The 17,536-nt window shown below is 39.1% G+C and overlaps 1 protein-coding gene across 2 annotated transcripts in view; it reads right to left on the bottom strand.

Moving 5' to 3' along the window:
- adgrl1a (adhesion G protein-coupled receptor L1a) overlaps positions 1-17,536 on the bottom strand; it is a 132,178-nt gene that overhangs the window by 87,620 nt on the left and 27,022 nt on the right. Inside the window, exon 1 of one of the 2 annotated variants that reach the window (XM_063903054.1) lies at positions 3,002-3,421. The exons of the other annotated variant lie outside the window; for it this stretch is intronic. The gene's annotated coding sequence lies outside the window, so the exon portion shown is untranslated. Of the gene's footprint in view, positions 1-3,001; positions 3,422-17,536 lie in introns of those variants that run through there. 2 annotated transcript variants of the gene reach the window in all.

The following is a 17,536-nucleotide window of genomic DNA, read 5'->3' as shown; positions in this document are numbered from 1 at the left end:
CATCAGCAACCCTCTTGATATGGTAAATATATATGGCTGTGTGACAACTTTACCTTTCTATAAAAAAATGTTTAAATGTGTAATTACTTGACTATCAAACAGACACAGGATAAATGCCTACACTGTGTATACACGTCCAAGTTTACTCACAAGACAAATAAAAAGGAAATGCAATGAAAGAAAAAGTCCTATGGCCACATAATGAACTTGGTGCTGTGTATTTGCAGCTAATTGTAAGCAGGTTTATATTCATTCATCATCCCTTTTTGATTGTATACTAAAATTCAACAGCAGCATGTCTTTCCCTAAATGGACGTTTTGCCTGGTTGGGCAACAGAATTTTAGATATACGTACAATTGAGTTGACTGAAATTAGTAGATTGTTTTCTAAGTGTTATCTAAAATGGTTTTGCATATACTTTTATTCTTTTTATTTTATAATATATTCAAACCGATACGGTAACAACAGAGGACACCATTTTATGCGTCATGGAGCTGGGGCAACAAATAGAAAATTGAAGACTATTTTATTTTCAAAATTTGAAAATACATTTAAATAATTTGTGGATTTGGTGAATTCTCACAGCTGTCTAGATAATCAGTTTTTTTCCCCATTTTGAATGATGTTATTTTTGACTCCGAAGCCAGCTACAGCTGTAGAATAATGTGCTATTGCTAGGAAAACACCATGGATGTAAAACACACTCATTTCCATTTCACACCATGCATGAAAAGACAAAGATGTCCGTGTCCTTCACAGGTTAAGGACACATTTCCATGCGGTGTCAAAATCAACAATCCTTTATTGACGTGGGGCATTCAATATGTGTCCCTTGCTGTTATTAATAACCATGCAAGGGAAAACTGAGACATTGTCAAATGTTATCATGACACCTAAAGCCCTCAGCATTTTCTTTGAATCCAGTTATGTTATTCTCACATTATTCTTTGAACCAGCATAGATGCAATACATTTAACTGTCTTGAGGGAGTGAAACATCATAGGTCATTTTTTGAAATTCATAGCAGAGCACTATGTTTCTGCTTATTTTCTATTAACATATTCATTAAGTCAGCCTTGACAAAGAGCTATAGGGTAACACACATATTGCATGAAGAAGAGAAAAAGAAAAGTGCAGAGAATACTGTTATTCTTATTCATAAAACTAACTGTGTGTGTGTGTGTGTGTGTGTGTGTGTGTGTGTGTGTGTGTGTGTGTGTGTGTGTGTGTGTGTGTGTGTGTGTGTGTGTGTGTGTGTGTGTGTGTGTGTGTGTGTGCATGTGCTGCTGTGTGTTTGCATACATAAAGCATGAGTCTGTGCATTTGTACAAATATAAATAATAATTCAATTCTTTTTTACAAAGATTGCTGGATTATGTTGACTGTTTTACCTTTGCAACTAGTACATATAACAAAATCATATGGTCGTCAAATCCTGACCACAGTATCGCAGAGCCTCCCAAAACTATGAAGTCAAAAGAATCGGATTATGATTAGTGACTTATTAAAAGTCTGACTATCATTAATGCCATGCTAATGTATGACTATTATTCACCCATTGAAAGCCGAGAATAATTTTTCTGATGGTGATGTGACACACAGACAAGGGGGAAATAAGTCCTTCTGTCTTCCCAGGGAGAGTGTTTGGCAGTAAACCAATTCCAAGTCCGGCTTCTTGAATGCCCAGATAACGCAATCAGACAGTTGCAATATTGCTGTTTTACCACCTGAAGAATTTGAATTTCATTCAGCCCCTTCAGAATAGTAGACATGCCAATTTTTCCCTAAGAATTGGCAGGACAAACACAATGCACCCCGGTGAAATGAGGAAAAGGCTTACCAGCAGAAAATAACTGTTTTTTTTAGGGTCTTTCTTGTCTGCCTCCTCAGGTTTAATTTTACAATAATAACATACAAAGAAAAACTGGGGGGGGGAAATCCATCATACAATGTATGCTGTTGATGCCTTTTATTAGATGTTTTATTATTAAATTGGGAATTATATCAGAATAGTATTAATATAAGGGTGCCTCAGTGTTGATAATATGAACCCCTAAATATTACAGTCTCACATTTGATTAAATTTGGATATTAATATGAGAGGACTTTTCCTGCTGTGGCTTTATGCTGTTGCGGGGTGATACATTTATTATTTAAAACATCATGTTGGCCAATTCTATATATTCTCTAATCAGGATTTCAAATGATTTAAAGTTGAGTGGAATTAAACCATGTCTCATTTTGTTGGGGACACCCTCAAACTATCCTGATTTCCTCCTGGGGAACCACAGAAACTTCTAGAACAAGGCCTACAGTTTATCATTTTATAAGTTACAGTAATAAAGCATAGGGAAAAATGGGACTACACAAATACGTTCACTTTAAGACTGTTCACTTCGTCCTATTGCTTTTATTTATCAAATAATCAATTCAGTTCCTATTTTTCTCTATTTGAAGGAACTTAGATAGAAAAAAAGAGACCCAAGGAGAGGGTTGTTTGGTAAAATGTGTAGTCCACATCCCAGGACATCTCTTTTTTGGTATACCTTTACTCCTGAAACATTGTCCGACATTAATTTAATCACTTACTACATTATTGGCTATTTAACAATCTCAAAATACGGCTGTTTTAGTCCAGTGTTACCTGCTCACATTTACAAAACTGAACATTTCTTCCACCGCTCAGTTTTATGGGACAAGAAAAAGAACGATTTAGTGTTCACTCGACAGTGAAATGCAAAGGCCTATAAACTAGAGCACTACTCTCAAATCCGACTAATTTAGGCTATCAAGCACGCATTTTTAATATGGGGAAACTGCTGTTGACGCACCGTAAACACGAACTCCGTATCTGTCAAAGCATAAAATATGAATAAATAAATCGGCTTACATGCCTTAACACTTCATGCAGATTGATGCTGGAAGCCTGGGTGGTGAACGTTACATGGTATTATTTTCGCTCTGGTATTAAGAACATATAAAACGGTGCTTCGTTCCTACCTTGATTCCTCCAATCTCCTTTTCTTGATGCCTCAGTGTGTCTCATTCATTCTCGCTTCCCTTCTCACTTGCCTCCTTCCCCTTCTCTTCCCCTCTGGTTATCACTCGTTTTCTCCTCTCAGGTCCCGTCTTCGTGCGGATGCATAAGAATTAAAAATTAATAGCCTGCTATCTTAAAGACAAACCGACGAAAAACGAGAGAGGGGGAAAATCCTCCCGACTTAAAATATGATAAAGGCAATAGGGGGAAATCCTCATGGACAGAGCAGATTCTCACGAAAATGCGCCCGTGTGGGCATTAAAATAAATAAAAGCGACGACATCATTGTCCTGCTTAACAACAGTACGATACTAACATGGGAGTTTCTACGGCGTTATGCGATTACGGAAATGTCAAACTGAGGTGGAATTATAACACAATTGAAGTTGTTATCGTGTTGTCCGTCCGTCGGTGAGCATGTGAGCAAATGTGCCACCGTCGCAAAACGTCTGCGTAATATAAATCAGACTCTTGGAGGTCTGCTATGAATCTGCTCACAGGACGCTTCCATTCTTCACCTTTGTGTGCTGCTGCAGTCTCAAAAAAGCTAAACGGTTTAAAATCACCCGTTCAAAGTCGGATAGTCTACACAGGCACATCAGCGGTTATCATACGCGTCCTGACGCACCTAGCGGGTCACTAGTCTATAGTTTCCCTCTTCGTCGGCAGGCAGCGCACACTCTCATCAGGACCATTTACACCGTATTTTTCAAACGCTGCAGTTCTGCATCAGACCTATTGCAACCTAGCGCATTCATCATTGCCTATCACAGACAGTTTGGTGGCCGAGAGACAGTTTCAAGACAGTTTTTATAACCAACCCAGACATAAAGCGGAAAAATGTGCCACTTCTGCCCGCCCACTAGTTACATTGCTTCCTCTCTACAACAGTACTGTTCTCTGTACTTTTTTCTTTCTCGTTTTTTAGGTTTTCAAACGCATGTTATTTCCCAAGTTGGAGTTCAGGTCATTTGTGGTTTCCCTGCCAATAATTATTCGGTGTAATTCTACAGATTTACATAAAGTAATAAAGTAATTGCCCAACAACTTAAATCTTCTCAGATATGGCTTCTTTACGTACATCTCCAGAAGAAATTAAGAGACCACTCTAAATGTTTCATAAATCTCAATTCCAGTCTGTTGAATTCCAACACAGAGAAATGTTGTCAGTAGTTTATAGAACACACACAAAAACAAAAATTAAACTCAAACGCATATAGTAAAACCAGAGAAACTGATAATGCTGGAGTGGTCTCATAATTTTTTTCAGAGCTGTATGTTTTTTTCAATCAAATAAAGCCTTGGCTCTTACTGCATTTCTTTAAGAGGTTTTTTTCAAATGGGGGAAAAATGAAGACACCGTTTCATAAGACAGAGACTTAGCCTCAGTTTTGTACGTTGTATTTCAGAGAATATTTTAGGTGGGTGATGAATATTTGCTTAAAAGACTGTACTATTTTCATATGAATGCATGTATGCTCAGCTATTTGATATAAAAAGTTTTCATAACATTCACCTGAGTTTAATAACCTCATCTGTATCATGAGATGTGAATTCTCCACTTAAGTGCACCATCTTAAATGTAAATGCATTTCAATGGGCTTTCCAGATTTTTTTTCATCTGACACAGACACCGTGTCAAAAGACTGATTCTGAGAGGGAATAAAATCATTCTAAGATTTGAAGTGCACAGTTGGGGTTTTTCTAAAGATTACTTTGCCGGGACTTCCACTGACAGACAAGTTGCTGAAGAACCAAGATGACCGGGCTGAAGGAATGTCATAACTTCACAGTTCAGGAGATCATCAGGATGTTCACAGGTTAGAATAAAAACTGAAAATAATCTGACCAATACAAAGTTAAAAACCTTTTACTGGAACTTGAAATGACTACAGCACATACAAGATACTCTATGGTGAGGAAGTGAGTGAGAGGTGATGACACTCAGCAACAGTTTTGAGCCCTGTTAAAACTCTTAGCATTGAAAGTACATGTTATTCCTGAGCCTGCTGAACCACCACACTAAGCAGTCAGGTTTCTCACTTGCAGTTTTCTCCTGCAGGTATAAATAGAAAACTAGCCAGAAGCCACTATAATCTTATTCTACTGTGTGTTAGGAAACAGTGGCAGTGCAGGAGGTTGGTACTATTATACTGCACAAATAGTTGACAAATCAATAAATCACTTACGTACAGTATTTGTTTGTAATTAGCTACCTTGCCTTATTTCTCTTGCCATTTAAGTGATACTTCAAAAGCTTTATACCACATATGTGTGATGCATACCAGCCATGTTCCACCACATATAGTACTATTCCCATTCTACAAACTCCATAACCTTTATTTCCACTGCATAATTTATTCCACATATTGTATCACATTTCATTACACCGCTTAGTTGAATACCCCATTCTGATTGGTCAATTTGGAAAATCCAGAGGTTGTTAATGTCGTTAACAGACAGCTTCTAAAAAGAACAGACCGTTGGTAAGGAAGATTAAGTGCATATCAATCCGCAGATATAAGTCGAGGAAACTGAACATTAGATGAACATAAGGTTGCTCCATCAGAAAACACAAAAGACTACTTTTTGAATATTGTTTTTTATAAATGTGGAGAGCACAAAACTTTGGGATTCATGATGGTTAAATTGTACCCAGTAAAGAAAGTAAAAAGAGAGCAAGAAAAGGAAAGAGGTTAAAAGACAGAGCACTGAACGTTAGAAGAATAAAACAAACAGGAAGTAAACACTAACAGGAACACGGTATGAGCTCTAGCATTGTTTAAAAAAATGGTTAATGGATAAGACAATGTGAAGAGGACATGTACAGAGAAACATGATCAGTGAGCACTTGCCGTCATTTTAAGTTACATTGCTGTTGCACAGTTCCTGCACTATCATAGTGGAAGCAATGTGATCATTTTTAAATCAATAAAATCATTTGGAATCAATATTGGGGGTCAAGTCATTGGTTAATTTAGTAGGAGGCCGTTTTGTAAGCAGGATTTGGACTGCCTCGCTGCACCCCATTCTTTACTTATTATATGTTTCCATGAACGGTACTGTGCTTATCATAACATACAAGATAAACATCACGACACAGAGGAATGTGTTGCACCAGGAGCAAGTAATATACAGTAATGATAATATTTTACTGTAGCCCTAAAGCCCTCATCACTCTACATTTTAACTAGCCCCTTTAGTAGCATGACTTAAATACAATGTGAAAACGTGTAACATATGCTGCTAGGCTAGCCTTCTGAGTTTGGTGTAACGTCTGTTTTTTTCAGGTTTATTTGAAAGTATTAATAAATAGGAAACGTTCAAAAATAGTCTTAAAGCAATGTTACATAGACAATATTGTTGTTGTATTTAATTTGTATTAATTTCTAATGCTCCATCCTTGCCAGGAGTAGATATTGTGGATTTATAGCAGTATTGGGTCTATGTGTCTCGTCTACACTACCAGATGAGATTATCTAACCTACATAATCTATGCAATGATTGCACCAGTCCAATGTGTATATTGCCATTTTTCTCTCCACCCTGTAAATGCTTTTGTCAGTTTCCATTATGATAGCTTTTATCGGGCTCTACACGCCCTTACATGTTAGCCTTCTGTCACACAGTATACTCTGTTATACTGCTCTCCAATTCAGTCAATTGACCTTCATGGATCGCCTGACTCATTGTGGCAATAAACAGCTAGCATAATTTCGTTTGGGCTCTCTTGCAGTCATACACTCTATCAGGATTTCATTTTCAAGATCAGATGTTATTTATGCAAAGTCACAGTGCTTTGTGCGAGACCTTAAGCAAACATTATCAACACTGGACCACTAAGAACTAAATGTGGACAGATTTACAGCATCAATGCATTCTTTGCACAGTCCAAGCAGTTGTTCACCATGGTCTCTTAGCAACAACAATAGTGAATGCACATAATCAAGTGCTGATTGACCAGCTGAGCAGAAACAGTGGACCCTTGTTATCATGCACTGCTTGATCACTTAACTCAAAAACAACATAATCATAGAAATGTCATATGGTCAAAGAAAAATCTATATATAGCTTTCTATATAAAGATGTTGATGTGCTTTGAATGTGGTCTATCAAACCTGGATACAATTACATGTAGTTGTGAAACCAAATTTTATTTTCTGGTGCACATTGTATTTTAAAAAAAAATCTTGTTGGGAAACCTCTACACATTTATACAGATACAGCATAGGCCAAAGGTTCCTTGGCCTATACTTAAGTGACAACAACACATATTTCCAAATATATGGAGTGCTCATGTGCAAAGTTCCTTAGATATTAGTATCATTTACCTTTCCAGGCTTCAGTTGTCCTTTTGCAGGTCAAAACACATAATAGAATATAAAGTGCATTCAAAGTCAAAGTTAAGGATGATATTAAATTGCTCCTCATTTTAGTATTCAGTATGGTTGTATTGTCTGAAGAGGCTCTCAAGTAAATGGATGCCACCCAGAAACATGGATAAAAACACAGATTTTTCTGGAGAGGATATACTGATTAAAAGTCCAGCTTTTTTCAGAATTTTAGACAGCACATCATAATTGCTTTCCTACTTTCACATTAATAAATTCATCTTGATAAGTGTTGATAAATTCATTGGTTAGAATGCAGAGGATGGGGAAAAGATTGAATGAAGTCTAAGATAAGGGCCTGTAGCTTTGTAGTGGTTTTGTGCTGGTGTGCAGGGACGTTCTGAATAAATTCATTCCGACTCGACCATGACTGTGAACATTTCCGTCATTGTTGATAATAATTCTTTTTGTTCCATGTTGCATTTATATTCTCAATAGAGCGATGTCTTGCATGATAACACAGACATTATCAACACACAGCATCAGTGGTACTGTTTGCCTGAATATCTCGTATTATTTTCTAAAGGAAGAGAAAATGGAGTCATACAGCTGGCATATTTTAATTTGTTCTAGCTCATGTTTGATTAATGCCATTTTTTCCTAGTCAGAGCTCATGTTTATGCAGCACCATTATTTACATAACACCTTGCCCTATTTGCAAATAGCTCCTATTTCCACAGTGATAGAGCTTCTTGTTTTGCAGTGATTGACAAATTATCTTCTTTCCCACAAAAATACAAAAAAGGATTTTTTTTATTATGAGACCTTGATGTGAAAGAACCGTATAAAATAATCACTGCAATCATTTAAAATATACATATTTTTGGGATTAAAATACAGTTTTTATAAGGACTGATATGACTGACCATTTGTATACTATAACCTAAATGCATAACTTTAAAACGTTCAGTTCCATACTAACCTTTATTATACATCTGATTGTGTTACGGGTGGCACATTAATCGCCAAAATACCTTTTTTTTCGACACATTTCTATGTTGTTGAATTATGGATGAAGATGAAGGTTTAAAAAAAATCTATATCTTATATGTGATCAAATGAAATAAACTACTACAGAGTCATTATCACTGGAGGAAGTCTCTGTGGACTTTCATACATGCCCTGTATCGTACATACAGTGTAGTGTAGAGTGCAAGGCCTGTAGGCGTAGATATGAACGCAGTGGAACGCAGGAAACTGTACGGCATTTCCAGTAGTGAAAGGGAAGAAACCAATGAACAGGGTTTAAAAGTCCAACAAAGCCAAACAGACGTCAGTATTTGGAGCCAGCAAAGCGTTGGTGTAACACCTCAGCTTTTATATAGCAACCCTGTGACCGCTGAAGCGCTTTTCCCATCATGCTCTTTCCATTGGATGGATGTTCACAGCAAATGCAGCATTTCAACAATTTCAGAGACCACATCCATAAAGACACCCCAACCCCCCCCTCCTCTCTCTCCCTTTTTCACTCACCCTCTCAATCTTGTTCTCTGTTTCCACTCGCTGTGTCTCTGAGTCTCACTTTCCCTTTTGCAATATGACATAGTCCATTATCTGCTCTTAGTACTAATTGGTGTATTAACGCCATGCTGTGGGTGACACAGTGAGAGAGAGAGAGAAAGAGAGAGAGAAAGAGAGAGAGGAATACGCAAGATGAATATGGATGAGGCAGTAGCAGGGCGGGCGATAGGCTCTGGGGGAGGCAAGTACAGAGTGATTCTGCCGGAGTGAGAGAGAATGTGAGGCCAAGGTAAATCTTTTCAGCTACACAAGTGGTTAAGAGCAGCACGGCAAAATGACGAGTGAAGGGGGGGAAAAAAGAGACCCATTCTGTAATGGCTTGCGTTTCTTTTTTTCAGTTGGCCTTCTCTGTATCCCTTTCTATCCTGCTCTCACCGTCACCACTTTCAACCCAATTATCCACTCTCTCTGGCGCCACTGGCAGCATATGGAAATGTAAATTGCAGGCAAAATGTTTTTTTTTCTTTCCAAAGCTGTGGAAGGTAAGCAGCTCTTGAGGATAGGGAGAGTAGGAGGAAGAAAAGGAAGAGATGACAAACAACTGAAACTGAGGGACCGCCTTTAGTCCCAATAGCTTGTCAGTATTGCTACTTTATCAGATACACAAATCCACCCACAGAAGAAGATCTAATAGACTTGGATTGATTTCCACTGCTGCACAAATACAGACAGTGTAGACAGTGAAGACAAAATAAGGTTGGGGAGAAAGCGATAGATAAGTCTTTATATTATATTTATAGTGTGACTTGATAGTGGACACTCTCAGAGTTGTGAAAACTGACAAAACTGACAATTCCATGTATGGAAATGCATGTTCACACATGCAGTGCCGAATTCACACATTTAATTATATGCAGAGCCTCCAACACAGTTGCACCAGAGGTACACTTCCTCTGTGCTTGAGAGGCTTTTCAGACTGGGGCCAGGATGTAAGCCCTCAGGCTAGTGAATAGCTGCTGAAGCTCGGATGCAGAGATCAAAAGGTGCTCATCATCTCCCATGCATGTGACATTGAGACATGTACAGGCTGATTATTCAGATAAGCAGGTCTATCCTCAGGAGTGGAGGCAAAATGGAGGCGAGTGTTTTGTTCATTATCATTAAGATCTGGCTTTTCCTCTGTTCACCTCTCTTCTCTCCACATGCTCATTCCGCCCCCGCAGTGCTGATGAAGCCAACTTCTCAAATCCGCAATTTGCTCAATTATTTTCAATTATCCCGCCATCGCTGCTTCTATCATTCCCCTTAGTTCAATTCTGAGCAGAAATCACTTGTTGATTGACAGCAAAGGCCAATTAGAGGCGGGAGAAAAACTCAAACCCCTACGGTAATTAGTGCTGATTGGTGTCACACAGACGTTTTACAGGCCCAACCCACAGAGCAGAAACCCTTGTACTGATAGATGTCCTTTTCACTATACATACACTCGTGCCTTATCACCAGCATACTGTACAATGGAAATGGGTTTCTGCTTGGGTAGGTTGTTTGCAGAATGGCATAATGATGTGCTATAAGGTTCCTTTACATGCCCAAGGAAAATGAAGTACTGCGAGAGCTTTCAAAGGGAGTGTTGAGTGTGAATTTCTGTCTACCAAGAGCACCATGTCTTTGTGCCTTTAGCACATTAACTTCAAGGTAGTGCTGTCTCAAGGCCTTAGAAAACTCTTCAGCAGTAGGCACAGGAATCAATGATGAACTGCTTTTGAGCACGACAGAGAAACCCACAAATTCAATATACCTTCAGCAGTTTTGCTGTCTGGTTTTTTTTTACCTTAATGTAGGGTAGTTCAGGCAAAATAGAAAATAAGTTACTTCATATATTTTCATTTTGCTGTGCATCTGTGCTTATTTTATTTTTATTGGATTGTGTATGCAGTAACCTATTTATTATTTTATTTTGGAGGCTGTAATGAAAATTCACAATATAACCATGCTACCACTTTTGTTAATACTGGTGTAGCAGGAGTGACAGTATTATTGATTGTTTTTTCTTTGAAAAATTATGGAGAAAACTAACATTTATACGAGTCAGGTTCCAGAATAAACACAGGTCAATGCATAACTAATGGATTTTTAATTAAGTTTTAGTAACTACAGTCATGACACTTCCGCAAATGTGTTTCAAAACATTCCTTCAATACATCTTAATGTAGTTTCACCTTGGGTTACTTAAACTTTAGAAAATGCACCCTTGCATGGCTTTATCTCAGTTCCCATGTGTCAGCACTGTATTACCATAATTTATTTAAAGCAGTGTATGTATTTTCTAAAATGATGTTAAATAGAATATTTTAAATGACCAACACCATTCAGTGAACACTGAATCTTCACCGTTGAAATACTAATAAACAATGGAATTTAGTTTAAGCTCAAATATGCAATACTTCAAATGACACCCGTTTATTAAAGATATCTTGATTGTGAGATATTCATAACCTATGTGCAACACTCACACAAAATTATGTATTAACAAACAAACCTAATTCATGGGAATATGAATATACCAAGACTCTTTCCATTTAATTCGTATTTCATGAATGAAATGTAATAAACCGCCGGCAGCCCAAGTCACCTGTTACTGCCAGAGCAACTCCATTTGACTGCCTGAATGACCGTGACTCATGCACCGTTTGGACTAACTAGCTTCATTTTATAATCGCAAGGTGACACATTGTATGAAAAGAATGTCATTCTGCCTGCTTCTTTAGCCAATATTCTCATCGTAAGTTGTTTTTGCAGATGTAAGGTTGAACTTTTTACTTCCTGTAGTTTGACACTTCTTTACTAAAACCAGCTAAACCATCTCTCTTTTGTGCTACCCTTTAAGAAGCAGTTCATGTGGGCCACATACTGACTTGCACTGTTGTTTGTGATGAGTGGGCCGTCTATGCAAGCAGTGGTTACTCAAGACTCCCTTAATGACATTATGGGCCTAATGAGTTTTAATTGGGAGGAGATCTTAACTTGCAGGCCTAATTGCATCTGATTAAAGACAATATTAGTTTTACTGCTGGCAGATTGGACAGGGAGGGTGGTTCGAAGGGGTTTTGGAGGGATCGATGGTGTCCTTGTGGAAATATCCTAAATGTCCTCCAAATAGTGATGAAGAAATGGAACAAAGCAATTGAGGAAGCAGGGCCAGGTGAAGAAATACTCAACATGCAGTGGTAATGTGTTGAGGGGATCTGTGAAAGGGAAGGGATAAGATGAGCGTGCATGAAGGTTAAGAACTCATCCAGAACAACTCTTTGTCTCACCTCTTCAGCGTTTGAGGACACATTCTGTGATTGTGTAAAAAGGCACACTTTTTCATTGAAGAATAAGAAAAAATAGATGAAAAATTATGGATGACTCCATTACGCATTTCTTAGCTCTGGACTGCTCCACCTGCTTCCCAACTGCTCTAACCTTCACTCCCCAAAAGCTGAACTGCTAGATTCTTCTACTTCTGTAATGTGTCTTTTTGGATACAACTAAGTTATCATCATAATTATGCATTTTTACTTGCACCACATGAAAACAGAATCATGCATGTTTGCCTGCATACGTAAACACATACAGTGCTTGTTTCCTCTCCATGCCGTCATAAATATGTGCCCTGGCTCAGCGGTGATTTAAAGCCAGACACAAGAGAGTATAGTAAATTATGCGTGTATGAGGCTTCATTTCCTCCTCTTCTTAAGCACTTGCTTAATTGCCATTCTCACCTGAGCAATTGTATAATTTCCTTTATTTTTCTCCTCCTCTGCCCAGAATATGAGTCTATAATGAGCTGTGGGTGTCCCCCAAAGCTAAGCCTAGCGCCTTGAAATAGGTTTCACTAATTTACCAATTAGTCATAAGATACAATTAGTGTGCAAGTTCCCTAAGTCCATGAGTGCCCCCACCAACGGCCTCCCCACTTTGATTGTTCAATCTCTGCAGTGATCATCACTCCATTACTTGGCTCATGCTCTCGCCCTGCTTTTTTCAGCCTCGCTACCAAAGCAAGGTCCCACCTGCACTTTGGATATTACTCTAACCCTATGTGCCTCAGAGGGAATCGGTGAGGGAGTGGGAGTGTGTGAATGTGTCTACGTCCGCAGCTCTGGTTTTCTGTTTAAGTGCAGCTGGGACCGGTTTCACTGACCAGGAGGATGAGAGTTGGAGAGGGATAGAGGGAGGGGGGATCTGGAGACTAGAAAACTTATGAGAACTGATATAAGTTACCAAGTAGAAAAGTGAAAGTTTGCTGCTGGAGGTGCAAATCTAATTTATGGTTAAGAGAATACTGTATTGTTTCTCTCCTTGGTTTGCTTAGCCATTAAAACTAAACCTGAGGACAAATACGAAATATGGAAAGAACAACAAATATCAACGCTACTGTGCTCGCAGTTGGTTGTTATTATGCTGTGCGTGAAGGTCTGGGAAAAAAGCAATCAATATATGAGAGGTCATTTGTCAGTGCCTGTTTCTGTGCAAGGACGTTTCTTCTTTTACGGTTCCTGTATTCAAGATTCAAGATTCAAGATTCAAGAAGCTTTATTTATCCCGAGGGAAATTGAGGAGGTATTGTAGCTACAGTAAATTCCCTCCTGTTTTCATCATGTTAGCATGCACGCAAGTAATTTTAAAGATAAAATGAAAGGAATCATGAGTGCTGAGGGAAAAATCGAATAATAAATAAGAATTATTTATTTGTTTTTAAGGTTAGAAGTAATAATCCTTACTCGATGGAACTTTGGCAGAAAGATACAGTCAAATGCATTAGATTTATGAGATACACCTTTATGCACCTTTGGCCATCTCTATCAAATTAGTAGATATTCAGGTTTGTAAAAATACAAAACATACTAAAAAGATTGTGTTCAAGCATGTGATTCTATTGACAGGTTTACAAAGGTACTAATGTGTGTCTGCAAAATGCGTTTTACTCAAGAATATGTATCATTTGTATGAAATACACCATGATTTTGCTTCAGCCTCTTCTCAGTTAGCGGTGACTGAGGCAAGAGTTTTTGCGTCAATTGCAGTCGGCATGAGGGGACACTTAGAGTGTGATCACACCAAACATGTTTGTGGCGGTTTGTTGGAACTGTGGTACTGTATGTTTCATTTAGACGGGCTAGAACAATGGCATTCAGTCTCCAACTAACAGCAAATAACTACGCTGAGACTGAGAGGGCTAAATATGTGATTGAAGGAGACACTCTATCTATTATCTGTGCTTGCAAAGTAGTTTGCTTTCAAAGTTTACTACAGACAAGTGACTAGCCACTTCCATCAGATATGTGTAAACGGAAGGGCAGATTACAGAGTCTTTATAGTCTTATTGGTAATGATTCACTTTGCATCACATAGTTAAGCTCACTTTTGTATCTTTTCACAATTGCTGAAGGATAGAAGATTAAAGATTCAGATTGATTTGTCAACACCATGGTCATATCAGTTATCACTGACACATAAACCCATGTTAAAAAAAAGTCAGTTAAAAAAAATACGACCATGAATAACTCACATGAAGCTAATTTGAATACAGCTGGGAAATGGTGGACTTCGGATCAAACAGTGTAACAATTGTATGGAGAGTAAAAGTTACACAAAAAGTGTAGACCATTATTATTTTATTTGTATGAGAAAGAATAATTGTTTTGTTTTTTAAAACATACATGGAGGCCTGCTTATATTTGTCTTTGCCCAATGCACACTCGTTTTTAAAAAAAGAAAACGGTCCTACTATAGGATATAATTATCCCACAATTCCCCGCAGATCTCGCTGTTATATGATGACTCGTATCCGATGATTAGCATGGTTAGCTGGACTTACAGACTCACTACCTGTCAAATCCGCTCTGGATCAACAATGGTTATTGTAACTCTATATGTGAAGCTCTCGGACACCAGGAGTCATGGAGCCTTCTTGGTGAACTTGAATTTAAATATCCACCACATCCTCTCTTCTCTAGATGCAGGAAAACAGGTGGGTGTTGCCACTGGCTGGTTAAATAATGTATACATGTTTACTTGATTGTATAACATAAATAAGAAATCACAAGGACACTTCATCTCTTAGGAAGGGCCAAGGAGACTAAAAATAACCTGAATTTTTTCAAGTTGGACAATTCTCGTTTTTGCACCTGGCCCAATTCAACTCCAGGTGAGAAATGTTGAATATCAGTGAAAACCTTACACCCATGGGTAATCAAGTATAATTAAACCAGATAATTTATTCAATTAAGCTGCAACAAACTTTGAATTATAGGAACATTTTCTTTCCCATCGGTACATATTAAATATGCATTTTGCATTTATTTACTTGTCATTCCCTCCACAGTGTCTCTGACAATTATTCTCTTCTTATCTCTCTCTCTCTCTTTCTCTCTCTCCTTCACTGTACCTTCCTCTCTCACTCACTTCCACTCCGAGGTTCATTCCCCACATGCTAATGGACACCCCCCCGTCCTCATGTCTATCTAATCAAAAATCAATTAAAAACACCTCGCCGCCAAGTCTCCAGAGCTGAGCCTAGGTTGAGGGTGGAACAGAAATGCTTCCCGCACTCTCTCTCTGTTTTCTCCCTCTCATGATGTCTCTCTTCCCCTGCCTCTCCCTCCTTCTTCCTCCTATGGTCTCCCTCTCTCCCTCCCATAAGCTCCGCCCTCCTGTCTACTGGAAGTTGGCAACATGATTTACGAGAACGGAGAACGTAATTTATATATTTTTTTTTCCTCTTGCATCCTCTCATTTATTTATTAGATTTTTCTCCCAGCCGCCTCTTCCTGTCTCTGGCGTGGTGGGGAGGCGGAGGATAGAGCAAGAGAGAGGATAGGATTAGATGGAGAGTGGTCTCGGGGCAGACCAGTAGACTGGCAGGCCTGCAGACATGGAACAGATCTGTCCCACACTTAATGGCATTAGTGCCGTCCCTGAAAGGGGGAGGGGAGGCCAGCAGGGAGACAGGCTAACATATTAAAACTGCTTCTATACCAGACGCTTGTCTACTCCACTCAAACTCCAACTTCAACTCCAACTCTTTCTCTCTGTGTGTATTTGTGTGTTATTTCACTGTGTCAATTGTGATGTTGAAACAAGGCTTTTAGCTGATACATGCCATTCTCTCTTAAAATGTATTCAAACTGCGGACCCCATTAGAAATATTTTTCTTCTAAATATGCTTTCACTGCCCTCCTCCCACACACACATAGCAAGCAAAATATAACCTTTATCCTTCACGTGGGGATTCAGGCAGAAAGCTTGCTCTCCCATCGTGTCAGGTGCAAATGGACTTTAGCTCAAAAGCCAACATGGCCCTCGGTGGTAAATGACATCTCTGTCGACTCTGTCCATGTGGATAAAACTACAATCAGTTCTTTCGCTGCACTCTATCCTTAACTCATTTACACTTACCCTTTTCCCACCAGGACTTTAGACATCTTACCGATCTATGTGACTTTGGTGTGATCAGTGCCGGATTGCTGACTGTCAGCACACCTTCCAAAACTAGATCCAAGCCCCACAGCACCCTCAGAGGCTCAAATTACCCTCTCTAACCTGCTTGGACAGCACACTCATACTAAACACTACTACTGTTCCAGGGGCATTGGAAAATTGCATACAGGAGTTGGACAAGAAATGGAGATAATGAAAGGGAAGAAAAAGACAGTGAAAGGTGGCAGATTGGAGTCAGCAAGAAAAGACCAGGGACGGAAAAGAGTCGGAGAACACAGAGAGGAGAGCACTCTCTTTAAACATGCACATATCAAGTGTAGGGGACCATGGAGTGGCCAGGGGAGAGGAAGTGGCCTGGGAATGTGAGAGGACACTGAGAGACAGGTGGATCCAACATGCTGTGTCTTTTGATTAATGGAGCTGAGAGTTAGTAAATATACATGGACCCCGCCCTTCAGCTCTTTCAGCTGTCTCAGCACACCCCGGCGTGGATGGATAGGGGAGATTTTATTCCTCGCCTTTAAGGAAAGGTTAAGTCACGACAATATTGTTGTGGATCGTGAAGATATTAGCAATACTTCCTATTCTGTCAAGGGAGTTTGATTATCCATCTTCCTCTGCACAGATTTAGGAGGAGAAGGAGGAGGAGGAGGAGGAGGGAAAGCAGGGACAGGCGGAGATGGGCAGACACTAACAGCCTGGGGAGTGTCTTTTTATCTCTGTGTCAAAAAGGCCACCTCGGGTACTGCAGGTGTGTTGGGGAACAGCTTTAAAGAGAGCTATTGATCCTACAGAGTGCTTCTACTGTATATAGCCGAGCACTGCCCACAACCTCGCACCCTGAGGGAAACTATACAGGAACAGACCATGCTAAAGGTCAGACTCTGATGGAGATAGGGAGCTGTAACGGGCTCTGCATACCTATTTAGTGTCTTATCTGGCTTGAAACCTTATCAATAAGTCAATACACATGCTCACACACTTTCAATTCAAAGCAGCAGTTGTGTTAAGTGATTGGTAACATTGCCGTGGAATGACAGAGAATCCACAACAGCACTAAGACTAGAGTCTTTTCAGATATAAGTATACTAAATGTTTTTTTCAGAATACTAAGGAGTTGAATTAGGGTAATGTTGATTTAGAACTTACCTGCAG

The sequence above is a fragment of the Eleginops maclovinus genome, chromosome 16 (assembly GCF_036324505.1).
Source record: "Eleginops maclovinus isolate JMC-PN-2008 ecotype Puerto Natales chromosome 16, JC_Emac_rtc_rv5, whole genome shotgun sequence".
Lineage (NCBI taxonomy): Eukaryota > Metazoa > Chordata > Actinopteri > Perciformes > Eleginopidae > Eleginops > Eleginops maclovinus.
This window is presented reverse-complemented; position numbering and strand designations above follow the sequence as displayed.